This window comes from Crocodylus porosus, unplaced genomic scaffold (assembly GCF_001723895.1).
Source record: "Crocodylus porosus isolate Cpor-Errol unplaced genomic scaffold, CroPor_comp1, whole genome shotgun sequence".
In the NCBI taxonomy this organism is placed as follows: domain Eukaryota; kingdom Metazoa; phylum Chordata; order Crocodylia; family Crocodylidae; genus Crocodylus; species Crocodylus porosus.
The window spans coordinates 11,795,719-11,811,443 of record NW_017728922.1 but is presented as its reverse complement, the minus strand read 5'-3'; the positions used below and the strand labels follow the sequence as shown (position 1 = coordinate 11,811,443).

At 42.4% G+C, this 15,725-nt stretch overlaps 1 long non-coding RNA gene across 1 annotated transcript in view; it reads right to left on the bottom strand.

Moving 5' to 3' along the window:
• The window catches only part of LOC109313221, a 19,628-nt gene extending 15,777 nt beyond the window's left edge, over positions 1-3,851 (bottom strand). The window contains exon 1 of the long non-coding RNA XR_002101994.1: positions 3,741-3,851. This is a non-coding gene — a long non-coding RNA (uncharacterized LOC109313221). The remainder of the gene's footprint in view (positions 1-3,740) is intronic.
• Between the last annotated feature and the right edge of the window lie 11,874 nt (positions 3,852-15,725).

Genomic DNA, 15,725 nt, shown 5'->3' with positions numbered 1-15,725 from the left:
GTGGAGAAGCTTGAGAGAGTCCAGAGGAGAGCCACACGCATGATCAGAGGTCAGGAAAACAGACCTTATGACGACAGGCTGAAAGCCATGGGGTTCTTTAGCCTGGAAAAGCGCAGGCTCAGGGGTGATCTGATGGCCACCTATAATTTTATCAGGCATGACCACCAGTATCTGGGGGAACGTTTTTTCACCAAAGCGCCCCAAGGGATGATGAGGTCAAATGGTCATAAACTACCACGAGACCATTTCAGGCTGGACATAAGGAAGAATTTCTTTACAGTCTGAGCCCCCAAGATCTGGAATAGCCTGCCATCAGAGGTGGTTCAAGCACCTACATTGAACACCTTCAAGAGAAAATTGGATGCTTATCTTGGTGGGATCCTATGATCCCAGCTGACTTCCTGCCCTTTGGGCGGGGGCCTGGACTCGATGATCTTCTGAGGTCCCTTCCAGCCCTAATGGCTATTAAATCTATGAAATCTATGAAAAGGTTTAGTAGAATCAGGAAGGCCTAAGGCAGGAGCTTGCAACAGAGCTTGTTTAATAGAGGGAAAAGTGGCTTCAATTTCTGAAGTCCAGGGTAAAGGCAAGGGGTATTAACAAGAGTCAGATTTTGCAACAGCTTGACTACAGAGGCATAGCCGAGTATCCACTGACAGCAGTAGCCAGCCATGCCTAGGAAGGTACGCATTTGGGACACAGTAGTTGTTCTAGGGATTTTAAGAATAGCTTTTATTCTGGAAGAGGAAAGCAGTCGTTCTCCAGCAGAAATATCATGACCTAAATAGTGGACCCGAGGAAGAAAAAGCTGTAGCTTTTCTTTAGATGCCTTATGGCCTTTTAGGGCAAAAGAGGTGAGGAGAGTTAAATAATTAGTTTTACAGGCTTCAAGGGAGGTAGATATCAAGATCAAATCATCAACATTTTGCACAAGCACAGAATTGTCTTTAAATATTATTTCATCTAGATCTTTCTTCAGAATTTGAGAAAAAAGTGAAGGGGATTCAATATAGCCCTGGGGCAATCGCAGCCAGGTATACTGAGGTCCTTGATAGGTAAATGCAAAGAGAAACTGGCTATCAGAGTGTATAGGAATATAGAAAAATGCAGAACACAAGTCAACAACAGTAAAATAACAAGCATTAGGAGGAATACAGGACAAGATAGTAGCTGGATTTGGTATAACAAATTTACTGCATGGAGATCTTGTACAAAGCTATAGGTATTCTTTTCAGGTTTTTTTAGAGGAAGAATAGGCATATTAAAAGGGCTCTTAGTCAGGATAATGATACCTTGCTTTAAAAGGCCAGTTATAACAGGGCGTATCCCTTCTTCGGCTTCTAGACGTAGAGGGTATTGAGCAACTTTGGGTAAAGGCTTAGCTGGGTTTAATCTAATTTTTGCAGGCTGGGCAGTATGGATTTGTCCTACTTCATTAGCATGCTGGTACCAGAGAAATGGAGGAACTAGCTTTTATGATTTCTTCTTGCAACACAGAAAGATCAGGGAACTCAGGCTCAGGAGGTGAACTAGCTAAAGTAGCAAGTACAGGAATTTTGTTATCACAGGGGACATCTAAATAAACACCATTAGGAGAGCAGTAGATAGTACAGCTGAGTTTACAAAGCAAATCTTTGCCTAACAAATTAACAGGAGAACAAGGACTAAGGAGAAAGGCATGTTGATCAGAAACAGGACCAAGAGAAACATGCAATGGTTAGGAAACAGGATGAGGAACTGTTTGATTTGAAATTCCTACAGTGTTTACAACAGCAGAGGAGAGGGGTGTTGTGGAAAATTCTTCAGCTCGAAGAGTAGAGCGGCTTGCACCAGCGTCTACTAAAAATTTTGTAGAAATGCCATTTAGTACACAGGAAACGAAGGGATCATCTTGATTAAGTGGAAGAAGCGGGGCTGTGATGATGTTACTATTCCTCAGGCTGGCCTAACAGGAGGCTCCCTGATTCGGGACAGAGAACTGAGTAAGAGGAGGCGGTGGCGGGTTAAACGTTATCCCTGGCTGGCTAGGCTGGTGAGGACATTGAGCCTTCCAGTGTTCTGGTTGGCCACAATAATGACAACTGTCATTATTTTGGGACTGAAATTCTCCTTGTTTTATCCCATGACCACATTCCCTGCCTCTGAACTGTTCTTGATGGAAACCTTGGCTTCTGCCTCTGCCTAAAGTCTGTAATTGTAATGACATTAGCTTAGTTTCCTTGTATTTTTTTTTTTTTTTTGGCAGGTTGTACAATGATTTGCAATGGTGACTAGTTCTTCAAGTGGCTTAGTTTGCCAACCTACAGCAATTGTGCACAACTGTTCCTGGACTTTAGAAAGAAGTCTGTGGACAAAAGCGGAAGCAACTGCTTCTGGCACAGTTTTAGCTGCATTTTCAATACCAAAATGTCTTTCAAATACTAGTTTCAAGTGGTCCATATAGTTTGCTGGGGATTCTCTTTTATTTTGTTTACAGTTATGTATTTTGGCCGAGTCAGTTTTCCTTGGGCAAATTTTAAGCACAGCCTGAAGGAGGCATCTTCGGGCATTTTCCGGGGTCTTGAGTAGGCCAAGTAGCCTGTGCGATGAGGCAGTTGCGGATCTCAGAGGGCAGAACACTTTTCATTAATGGGTTCAAATCTGCCCATGTTGGATTATAACACTGGATTACAGTTTTCAATTCATCTCTAAATTTCTGGGGTTCCTCTCTGATGTTGGGAAATTATTTAACAAGGTTTAGGAGGTTTCCTGGGGTCCAGGGGGCATGGACTGTGATTGTAGTTTCCCCATTTGGACCTTGCCCTGGAAGTTGGCATAAAGGCATAAGCTGAGCCTTTTTAGATTTTAAAGAAGGGACTGGACCATATTGGGTATCAGACCTTTAACCAGAGGAGGGGGTTGAGATTTCAGGAAACAGATGCCATGCCTCTGGTGGACATGGGCATGCCCTGGGGGCAGGTGATGTTTGTTGAGTGATAGTTTCCTGGTGAGGTGGGCTAATCCTGCTGGAAGAGCCTATTTGGTTACTTTGGACTTCTTCAGGTTCAGATTGTGGCTGGGACTGATATGGGGGTGGCACATTAAGAAAATCAATTATAACTTCTGCAGATTCATTCTCAATTATTTGTGGATAAAGTTGTTTTGGTGCTGATGGTACTGTTGATGGGGGTCCCCCTTTTGGTGCACTTTTCTGTTTTAATTCCTTTATCTCAGATTTCAGTTTCTCTTGGGAGTCCTTAAGACTCCAAACTTGAGATTCTTGACATCTTTTGAAAACTTCTTCATACCAATTAAAAAATGTGTCCCACTGAGTCTATAATGTGGTATATTACAACCTTTTAACTCAAGGTCTCTGCAAAGATGAACAATTTTACTTAAATCAAATGGTCCCTCCAGGGGAAACTGCCAGCTAAAATCATCTCTGGTATACCATTCCATTTGTGTAGAAACTTACAACTTTTATGGCCATAGTGTGTGTACATGTACAATGCTGGAGCCCCTTTTGGTGGAGCCGTTATGTCTTTAGACTCTCTACTCCCTATATCTTTAAACTCAGTTCACACAGGTCTTTCATACAGGAATGGCTTATTGAGGGTGTCTGGTCAGGTTGTGACATTTGCTAGCAGCACAGAGATGCTGTGGCTAATGTCCAAAGACAAGACTCCACTGCAATAACAGCACATAATGCAGTTACTCATGGTTAGACACAGCTCATTTCTGAGGGTGGGGAAAGGGTAAACTTGTCCACTGGGTCACGAGGTTCCAGTTGGGTCCCCTTGCTTTCAAAACTGGCCTTCCAGACAGCCTTGGAGTGGCTGAACCCAACCTTAGTCTCAGTCCTGGTCAGTGGCTCATATTTCTCAATTCATACTCTCAATTCACACAGGGGAATTTCAGCATTGAGGCACAAGGTTCAAGAGCATTTCTTTAGTCTCAACCTTGGTCAACGCTTATCATGGAAAACACTCACACGCTAAGAGTTTCTACCTTGCGCCCTTGCTTTCGAAGAGCATAAAGAACAAATGTGTTGTCTTTGGGGCGGCTGCACAAGGTTTCCACTCCTGGCTTCAGAGAGACCTCATAGTTCTTTACAGAACTTAATTCACATGGGAGAATACTTTCATTGACAACAGCAACACAGAGTCTTTAACCTTAACTCTTTCTACTCACAGTTACTACTTACACAGTGGGTCTGACAGTTTTGGCAGAAAAAAGATCAGATAGGGTGAGCCTCAAGCAGTGAATCAGGTAGACCCAGAAAAAGCCTCTCACTGAAAAGCCCCAGTAGAAATTTCAATAGGTCTCTTACCTTGGTTTGGCACCAGGGCTTCAGTGAAGAGATGTCTGTGTCTTAACTGATCACTCTGGGTATCTCTATCCGAGTCATGGTACCAAACTGTGGAAGAAATCAAACATTGCATTGTGGTTGAATCAGAACTGACAGAGCCAGCTTTTCTTTAATTAGGGTCCCACTGTGATCACAGAGAGAATTCCAGACAGCAAGGGGAATCACCCACTTGTCTGTTTCAAAGGAATCCTCCTACTCTCAAGCATATTTATACTTAAGACAGATAAAGAGAAAAAAAAACAACCTTGCAGAAACCAAAACAAGTTTACTTAATTGGACTTCTGTGCACAGGATAATAAGGCATGCAGGATTCCTTATCTCAGAACATGTAACTGAAATAAGCAGTATCAGCACTTCTCATCTTTGTCTGTTTTCCTAGTCAAGTAGGCCAGAAGCCCAACTAAATTTACTACTACAGTAGGATGCTGCCATTCAGCAGGACTTCTCAGACATTAGGGTCATGTCACTGTAAGAGACCTCTTGGTTCATCTTTCCACTTGTTTGGACAAAGACACTGTCATGAACCCAGAGGGACAGCCCACCATCTTCAGCTCCCTCTAAGCAAAAATGAAGTTTATTTCCTATCTATGGTGAGTTTTTATCATCTTGTACCATCTATACTTTCCCAGAGCCTGACAAAGGGACTTTGATCCTGAAAACTTGCAGTAAAGGACAATTTTCTTGTGATTTCCCAGTTGGTCTAATAAAAGGTATCATTTTGGAGCCAAGAGTTCTAGTTTTTTGTATGTCTTCTTGTCTCAGACCAACACGGCTACCAAGTAAATCCCTGACTTCCCCCACTGCACTTCTGGATACCTTCCCTGATTTGGCCACCCATCTTTGGCTGTATCTTCTGTGACTCCTATGTAGTCTAGATAAACCTGAGCTTGGATTAAATCAGCTCATTTGGATACCAGGGGCAGGTTGAAACCCCGTCTAGAAACCAGGTGAATTCTTGGGCAGTTAGCTTGAGCTGAGCTCTGTGCTGCTGCTTCTATAGCTTAGTCTACATAGTAAAGTTACATTAGTGTAGTTACACTGAGCATACTGGCACATTTCTACTGACATACTACCCACTGTGAATATTATTGTTGCAATATGAGAATGACATTTATGGTTTAGCTGAAATTTCTTCTAAAGCAACATAGCTGTACTGGAAAAATGCTTATACTACAATAACAGTATAATGCAGGATTTATACTGATACAACTGCACCCATCTAAATTCACCCCAAGTGTTATGAAAATTGCATAAATACCAGCTTGATGTTAAGTAAATAACATGGAAATAGACTTTTGCCTATTGCTTTTAATCTTATGTATTTTCTTAAATTGTGCATTCCCTTAAACTCCATTTTGTATTGTTCTGTAGCTTGACATAAGCGCTTCGCCTTTTACTCTTTTGTATACTGTATGGGTGAGAGTGTGTTTGTGGAAAAGGAAAACATCAGCTGGCAACTGGCTGAAGAATGCAGACAGAATGCAGACAGATAAAAGATCAAATGCCCAGAACAGTGAGAGAACAACGGCAATTGATGTTAAAGAAAGAACACAGTGATAACTCATCAAAAGCCCAGAGGTTTGGGTGAATTTACAAGACTAAAAAAGATGGGGTGAGATGTATTGATTTTGGGTCTTGTTCTGCATGTCATCTTGGAGCATCAGTTCATCTGACAAGATGGACTGCCATAAGCCTGGCTCCCACTTGTGATCAACTTGGCTGGCCACTAAGTTGATCTGAGCACCAATAAGACTGGTAATGTATACCAGTGCAGAACAGAAATTGGGGTATGGATGTGGTGTGTGTGTGTATTAAGTGCTTAATAAACGTGGCATCTTGCCTTATCCTCCCTCATAAGGTCTTCTTCATGATTTGAGCAATTGGCAATTTGTGTAACATTTAAGTGGTGGAGAATTGCAAAAGGGGATACACAGGAATCTCCATGTTTATTATTCTTTTGGTGTACACACCTCAGGTTGTAGAATTCCCCGAGCTTACGGGAAAAGTTGGATTCTCACCAATTAGGAGATTCAGAGATGTTTTTGTTAGGAGAAAGAAGGAATGAGTTAGAAACAAGTTTATGGAAGCAAGTGTCCGGATGTCTCTCAGCTGTAGATTACTTGAGAAACTAGGGAGGGAGTTTAGGATCTCTGCTCCTACCACTAATCCTTGGCTGTAGCTGTACCCAAGGGTTAGAAGTGGAAATGTAGGTGTTGTGTGGTTGGTGACTGTGGATTTTACGATATATATTGTGCAACTTAAGGGAAGTAAACTTTAAAGTGTGGAAGCAGAGTTGGTATCTGAATAGAAGGTTGTAAGAAGTATAGGAATTTATTAATTAGCAGCTAGAGAAACAGGTTAAGCACTTGAAAAATCCTAAGTGTCAGCTATCTGTTGAAGCTTTGCAGATGGCTGTTATGCAAAAGACAAAAGCAAAGACTTGAGGGTCCCTGTCCCCGTTCCCCAGGAAGGGTCCCTAAGGCCGCCATAGACAGAAGGCAGCAGCCCATTTCATCTACCCCACTGGTGGGGGGCTGCAGGCCTTGGAATCCCACCTCCAGACTAATGACACCAAAGAGAAATCCTCAGAAGTTGAAGATTGCATCCTGGCCAGATGCACCTTGACTCTGACAGCCCTAGGATTGGTAGATATAGAATTGTTTGATTGTTTATACTATTGCTTTTTGTTATCACTCTGTATCAATAAACTCACTTACTGTCAACTGGCAGGTGTTGCGGTCGGTCTGAGGGTTGTGCTCACTCAGAACAAAATTTCTCCACCAGGACACAAGGCCAGTAACCTGATTGATATGGGAATGTGTTGGTACAGAGTGATCCTTTCTAGAGGAGTTAGCTAAGACTTGTAGTAAGGTAGAGTTGTATGGTAATTGTGACTAGGGTTGTAAGGTTTGTGCAGGAGAGGTTGTTTGTTACTGCTAACTGGGAGAATTGTTTGCCTAGGTCAGGCAAAGTAGTGGACATGGTTACATATTGTGGTCTGCTTAGGATTAAGTAAGAACCTCCTGTTGTGTTTGCAATAGGAAGCTAGAGAGCAGAGAAAGTCAACTCTCTTCTGGAAAGGCTGTGTGAATGAAAACAGTGCTTTGACTCTAAGGTCCTTGGGAAGGGTTTCAGTCTTCCATGTGGATGGTTATAAGAGCAGTCTTGTGTATTTTCTGTGGAGTTTGTAAGGTGTAGGTTACAGGTGCAGGTTATGGCAAGGCAGAGTGGTATCGTGGCAGTACAGGTTCAGAGAGATCAGAGAGAGAGTTGAGAGGTAGGTTATTGGTGACAAATACTTTGGGATCCTGTGTGCCCCAGAGAATAGAGGCAGCAGAGGACACAGAAAGAGACAAGGTATGTTACTGGACACCTGCTCAGGCAGTGGCAAAGAATTTGTGATTGGAAAGTGAGGATGAAACTTGGTTTCCCCCCTTCCCCCTTTTCCTCACCTCTCTAGGAACAGTGAAGAGCCTAGAAGAGATTGTTATAGGAGTGTAACATCTTGTTTTGGGAAACATCAGGGTGTAAACAGAGATCAGTGTACAGAGTTACTCTGGGCAGAGGCAGAGTGAGCTTATCAGAGACATGTTTTGTTTTTCCTCTAGGGATACAAGGTTTGAGGGTTGGAAGTAGGAAGAGCTTTCCTGAGGGGATTGTGTGTGGTGTGTAATCCATCCCACACAGTCTTTCAGGGGAGCTTTCTCAGTCCTAAAACAAAACCTGCTAGATTGTATGTGCGTTATAAGAACTGACAAGCTGTGAGAGAAAGATCAAGATGTGCTGGATATATTGGTTTGCAAAGTGCAAGGCAAGAAGGGCCACTGATGAGAATGGATTGTGAAGCCTGTAGACCAGAAAAGATATGGTTAAGATCTGGGAAAGGAAAGGAAAGCTGGAAGTTAGGTAAGACCCAGAAGACAGTGGTATTCCAGATAGCTGCTAGAAAGAGATGTGCTGGAGAAAGTATTGTCATCAGAGTGGAGAGATAATTGCTAGACAGAGAGACCTGTTGAACAATGACAGAGATTCTTTAAAGGGGGATTGAGAACAGGCTCACATAGCAGAGAAGAACTGAGAGTGGGTTAAAAGCAAAGCCCAACCAGAATTTGTGAGAGCATCGAAAGCCAGAGACTCAAAGTCTGAAAGGTGTGAGGGAGAGTCTAGACCGGGAGTCTAGACCGGGTTGGACCAGACTTGGAGTCTAGACCAGGTTAAATCAGGAGAGAACAGAGCTGGATGGAGTCCAGAGGCTCTGAGGGGAGTCTAGAGAGAGAAGGATCTGATGAAGGATCTGCAGGGCCCTAGAAGACCAAGTGGCTTGGAGTGCAGGGAAGGGGCACAGAGAAAAGACCGCTGTTAAAGCTGCCAGAGATGTAAATCTGTGATCTCAACTGATCCAAAGAGAGTTCAGAAAGCCCAGAAGTGAGAAATTGTGTCCATGAGGAATGAAGAAGACCATAGCAGGAGAGTGGAGAATCTGGTTTTAAGTATGACCTGAAACTGCCACTCTCCTGGGTGTGGTTAGTGTGATGGAGCTACCCATAGCAGCGTAGCCTCTGCAAAATGCTGCATAATAACCACCCTGGACAGGGGCAAATATAGGGCACCTTAAAACCCTAGCTCCCACCACCTTGTGGGTTACCCTTCATTGGGAAAAGGCATAGAGGGAGCATACCCCAATAGAAAATCCCTTGGTGAAGACTAAGGAAAAGAGATCTGTGTCAGAAATACACCTTGGCTCCACATTGAGAGGAGAGCAGAGGAGAAAGTGAGAATGAAATTTTAGAAATCATTGCTTTATAGCAGAAAGAAATATAGCAACCTTGAAGGAGAGTTGTAACTTTATCTCAGAGAGTGTCTGAGGTGTTTAAATAAATACCTTCTATTACTGGTCCCATAAAAAGCCAGTAGCAAAGAAAATTAACCCCTGTGCTAGTAACTATGTGAATGTTTGTAACAGAAGTAGAGCCTAAGGAGCCTAATGAGTAAGTGGCTTCATAAAGACTGTTATGGTGGTGGTGCAAAACAGAGACTGTGAGCAGTGTGGTATGTTTGCTCTGTGTGTGTATTGCAAGGCAGAGAAACTTCTGGAAGTGTAAGTACCTGCAATCTCACTGGTAAAGAAATGTTTTTTTGTTTTTGTTTTTTATTACCTCCCCTCACTCTCCAGGAATAGTATGAATCTTTTAAAGGGGAAATTGTTAACAGCTTGTTAAGACAAAAAAGATGGTTTGAAAACTGAGTGTCAACTATTAAGGCTTTTACTGTAATTGATAGAGTTAATCAAGACAAGTAAATGAAGGCATTTCTTAAGGTGCAGGCAGAAAGAATCAAATGAGGCAGGATACAGGTGTGTGTTTTAAATGAGAAATCAAACTTCCCCCCCCACAAAGGCAGTGTAAATATTCACTAGAGGCTGAAATAAACTATCTACTGTAAGTTATAATAGATAGTTTAAGTTAGGAAATAACAGTATAGATGTTTAAAACATATAGTTCCCCCATTTTGGCATGTTTTGAGGGCAAACAAGAAAATCTGAAAACTGACAATAAACTTCAGAGTTTTAAATGCAGTAACAACTGCTGTAGCTCCTAGGATAGCAAAATACTCTGAAGTTCCAGCAGCTATAGCAAGAGGGGTAAAATTATTTTTAATATTGAATTTGTCTAATATAATATTTTAGTTATTTCCTTAGCACAGAAGTGCTGGTATAATTTGGAACTGATATTCATAGGAACAATACTATTGTTTTATCCAAATACCTTAACGATTTTATAATGTCCCAGTAATAAAGATATGGAAAAAGCATTTTAAATAAAAATTATGAGGGGAAAATTGTCCTTCTAAAAGGAAAAAATTATTTTTAAAATGACAATTTGGTTAAATTGTAACAAGGGTATTGGCATCTTTTGATCTCACATTTGGAAAAAAAAATGTAAAGGTCCCAATTCCAATTGCCAAAATGGCACAATGAACCATCAAAAACAGTAAAATAAATCTTGCCTTATCCTCCCTCATACGGTCTCACTTGTGATTTGAGCAATTGGCAATTTGTGCAACATGAGCTTATACTAGAACCACTCCATATAAACTAGGCCTTAGACTACAGATAATTTGGAAAAGGTGCAGTTTAGCTTTTGTCTTGATTCCAGGAACCTTACTGAAATGCATTTTTTTTTAATTGCATCTATTTTTTGATCCGGTGCTTTGGAATTTCTTGTTTTAGCAAAGCTGATTGGGTTCTGTGTACCTTGCACTTTCATTACAAAATCCATCTGGTTTTTTTGTCATGTGACCATGCTAATGAGTTATGGAGTTGCTTTCTTCTAACACTGAACAAGAAATTTCATTGGAAAAGAACAGTAATATCACTTTGAAAGCAGCTTCACTGCAAGGATTCTCGTACCTAGAAGCATCTCCAGGCCTCTGTGTGCCCTGCTTCCAACTACAGTTTTAAAGAAAGAGTGTACATCCTACACTCTTGGAAATACATAGTGCTTTTATTATTTTGTATGCTATAGGGAGTCCCTTTATGGTTTCAGACTCACAGAGAAACACAGAGACTTGTGTTTCTTTTAGTTTTAATACATTATTAGGGTAGGAATTTTTTTGGTACAATGCTTAATATGGATCTCAGCACTTCTACCTTAATATATCAGTCAAATTGCTGTTTAGCATGTCCAGTTCTGTCCATATGGCTTAGAATAGTTGTGGGGTGGTTTTTGCCAGAGCTCTCTTGTCACTAGCACTGGGATGTTGATAGGCATTGGAAATCAGCTATGAGCTTCTCTGCTTGGGTATCCCCCCTAGCTCCCAGTGGCCATGTCTTTTCCATTAAACCAGTACACCACTGAACTCAGTATGAACCCCAGGAAACTTTCTAAGGAAGAAGACTGTAGCTTTGGCAACTTACTCCATTTCCTTACTTCCAAGGAACTGACCATTTAGAGCCTACAGATGCCCTGAAATGACACCATGCTGCTGGATTACATGGATTGGCTAATGCTGTGTGATGGCATCTGTGCAGAGTAACGTCTGGAAATTACTATAATTCCATTTAACGACCTCACAGTGAAGTGTTTTAGGGGCAGGCAGAAATAACAGTTCATTCAGGGTTTTAGTATGCTGCTCATTTTAATGGTCCTAGTAATATTTTTAAAAGCTACTTTAAAATAAAGGTAATGAACTTGGGCTTCTAAAACTAAAACAGTGGTAATGGGTTCAGAATAAAAAGCAGATTCCCTACACTAAGCCCATTCAAAGCAACTACAATTTTATTTGGCCACAGTGAATAGCAAGCTCAGGTTAAATGGGTTTTACAAGATGTGAGAGTGAGAGAAAGGGCAATGGTAAATGAGCGGGAAAGAGAATAAGAACCTGATCTTCCAATGCATGCAGGTTCCCCAAGGAGCTCATTGCAAGTCTTATTCTAAAGGGTGTGTTAAATAAAGGAGGAGTTGCATTTCCATTATAATACATTCTTTCTGCATGAGCTTTGTATGCATAGGCATTGATAAAGGATGACCCAGATGCAGTTCCAGCTCCCCGTGTCCCTACTCACCACTGGTAGAACCAGCTAGAGAAAAGTCACCAGAATCTGGGTACGAGGAGTTTCAACTGTTGTGTTGAATTATAAGAAGGATGAGGATGCTGAGCTCTTCCTGTGCTTAACCTTACTCATAGCTAAAAAGTTCTCCCTAATATCCAATTTAAGTTTCCATTGCTGCAGTTTTAAGTCTGTTACTTCTTGTCCTGTCTCCTTTGGGTACAGAGAACAATTGATCTTCCTCCTCCTTACAACAGCCTTTCTATACTTGAAGACTTTTTCAAATCTCCTCTCAGTCTCCTCTTCTCTAAGCAAAATAATCCTAGTTTATCCAACCTTCCCTTATAGTTTGTGTTTTCTAGACCACTAATAATTTCTGTTGCTCGCTTTTGCACTCTTTCCAATTTGTCCAGTTTCTTACAGTATATTGCCCAAAACTGGACATAATAACTCCAAAAGAAACAGCACTAGTCTGTAGCATAGTGAAGTATGGGTGACTAGGGCACTGAGTTGGGGGTGGGGGAGGGCACAAAAATAGCCTCTGCTGTACCACTGGCCCAACCACTGCTGTTGCCACTTCGGTAATGCAACCACTGATGCCCCATGCACTTCTGCTGCTCAGGAATCAGAAGGGCCCAGATATACCTCTGACACCAGTGTTGAATAAAGTGAAAAATCACTTTTCATGATTTGTATGTGCCACTCCTATCAATAGATCCCATCACAGTGTTGACTTCTTTTGTAACGAAGTCAGGAGGGACCTGAACAGATCATCTAGCCTGACCCCCTGCTACAGTCAGGAATGAGTGCTGGGTTCACAAGACCCCAGACAGGTGATCATCCAACCTCCTCTTGAATTTGCCCAAGGTAGAGGTGAGGACTACTTCCCTGGGAAGTTGGTTCCAGATTTTGACCACCCTAACTGTAAAAAATTGCCTTCTGATCTCTAACCTAAACATATTCTCCATCAGCTTATTACCATTGTTCCTCATCACCCCAGGTGGTGCTGGGGAGAAAAGGGCTCTACCTATTTGCTGTTGATCTCCCGTGATGAGTTTGTAGGGAGCCACCAGGTCCCCCCTCAGCCTTCTCTTGCTGAGACTGAACAGGTTCAGGTCCCTCAGTCTCTCCTCATAGGGCCTGTCCTGCTGCCCTCTCACCAAGCGGGTGGCCCTCCTCTGAGCCTTCTCTAGGCTGGCCACAGCCCTCTTGAAGTGCAGTGCCAAGTACTGGATGTAGAACTCCAACTGTGGCCTGACCAAAGTCACATAGAGAGGGAGTATCACCTCTCTGGACTGGCTTGAGATGCATCTTTGGATGCATGACAAGGTATGGCTGGCTTTGCTGGCTGTGGTCTGGCATTGGTGGCTCATGTTCATCTTGGAGTCAGTAATGACTCCAAAATCCCATTCTATCTCTGCTTTCAAGAGGGGAACTCCCCAGCCTGTACGTATGCTGTGGATTCCTTCTCCCAAGGAGCAGCACCCTGCATTTGTCTACATTGAACCTCATCCTATTCTCATCTGCCCACTTTTGTAGTCTGTCTAAATCTATTTGCAGCCTCTCTCTCCCTTCAAGTGTGTCCACCTCACCCCACATCTTAGTGTCATCAGCAAACTTGGACCGCGTGCTTTCCACCCCCTTGTCTGAGTCGCTGATGAAGATGTTAAACAGTGTGGGCCTGAGGACCGAGCCCTGGGGCAGTTGGGTGCTCACATCTCACCAGGTTTGGTACAACCTGTCCATCACTACTCTCTGGGTGTGCCCCGTCAGCCAATTTTTTACCCATCCAACTGTGTAGGCATCAATGCCACAGTCGCTTAATTTATTGATGAGGGTGGGGTGGGAGATGGTGTCAAAGGCCTTCTTAAAGTCTAGAAAGACTATGTCCACGGTGACACCATTATCCAGGGATTTAGTTACGTGGTCATAAAAGGCAACCAGGTTGGTCAGGCAGGATCTGCCTTTGATGAACCCATACTGATTACCCCTGAGCATGATCTCCCCTGCAGGCCCCTCTGCAGCTGCGCTGGCTCCTGCCCACTTATTTTTAGGGGATCAGCTGCTGCTGCCTCCGCTGTTGCTTCTCAGTCTCTGCTGCCTCAGGTATGTTGCAGGGGGCACACGTGTACTTGAGAGCCCGCACATGTGCCCAGTCAGCCTCCTCTCCCTCCTTCAGCACCCAACTGCCGGGTGCTGAGTCAAACAAGGGCTTTTTAAAGCCCACGGTTTATCATTGACTCATATTCACTTTGAGGTCCACTATAATTACCAGGTCCTTTTCTGTAGTAGTTTATCCTAGCCAGTCATTCTCCAGTTTGTATTTACATATTTGATTGTTCCCTCCTAAATGTAGGCTTTGTACTTGTCCTTATTGAATTCTACCTGATTTATTTCAGACCATTTCTCTAAGGTATTAAGGTCACTTTGGATCCTAAACCAACATTCCAAAGTGTTTGCTAGGATATGACCCCCTTGGTTTAATCTGTCCCACATTTGTCCTACTGGAAAGATCTCATTCAGAGTGTCTGAAAGCCTAACGGTGTGTACAGAAATTCCCATGAACATTTTACAGTGCTGTAATGTAGAGCACTTTTTATACCACTATACAATTACAGTGCTTTTAAACAAGACAGAAGTGCTACGTTTGATGGCGGGGGGAAGGGGAGGGGTCCCTGCACTTTCCAGGCTAGGAGGCAGGGGACACTTTGTGGTCTCTGGGGCTTCTACACTGGTTAGAAAGTTGACCAGTGTACAGAAGTTATTTAAAGCACCGTAGGTTGCTAAAGTGCTGTAAAATACAGAGCTTAAAGTTTAATACCTTGTTTAACAAGGGTTAATTTAAAGTGCTGTAAAGCCATGCACTTTTGTTAAGTCACAGCAATAAAGCACTTTCCATGGTGAAAAAAGCAACTTCTGTACACACCCACAGACATTTGTTTTGATTTCTATAGTTCCTACATAATGTTTCCAAGGGCATAGAAAATGTGCATCAATAATTTAGGAGTCATTTTGGGATGTGGCTAGAACAATCTTTTCGGTTTTTGTAGGCTGATCTGTTGATCAAAGTATTGCTCTAAAGACTTCCATCTGTATAATGGATGCCAACCCATGGAAATACCATCTGTGACAAATGAACAGCCAATTCCTAGATCTGGCAGAAGAGAGGCTGAGAGAGGCAAATCATACCTAATAGGACAGCTGATAAAGATAAGGTTCCTCCACAGCAAAGCCATGTATTGGGAATCTCCTCTTGCAATGACTTTTAGGAGCTTTATTGAATGTAATTTCATAAAGCTACATAAAAATCCCCCAAACTTATGGCCAGTGGACATTTTACTTGCATCTACAGGCTTCAGAGAACAATGCCAGGTTTTGTCTAGTTACTGCTCTCTTTGGCAGACAGCTGCAGGGGCGCTGTGATTCCTTCCACAAAATTGCAAGTCATCAGGGCATAATGTTCTCAGAAAACACCTGTCTCTTCAAAATATAGGGACTCTGAAAATAGCCTAAAATGCAAGACTTAGTAAGAAGAGAAGGACAGCTTCTGAAAAGAGAAAGAGAGACAATAAAAAGACTGATAACATTGTCCTGGGCTGTTTGCTTACTCATTGGCAGAACACTATTTCCCTAGCAATATCACTTGTACTTTTCATTAGTCATTTGTGACCTTTTACTTCCATAATCAAACAAGACAACCTAACACTGAAATCTGAGCATTTAGGTTTGACATTTACAATTGGTTCGCAAGTTAGAGAGACCAAATGAAAATTTCCTAGCAGACAGCATGCTGTGGGGAAGAGGGAATCAAATAATTCATTTGCTGAA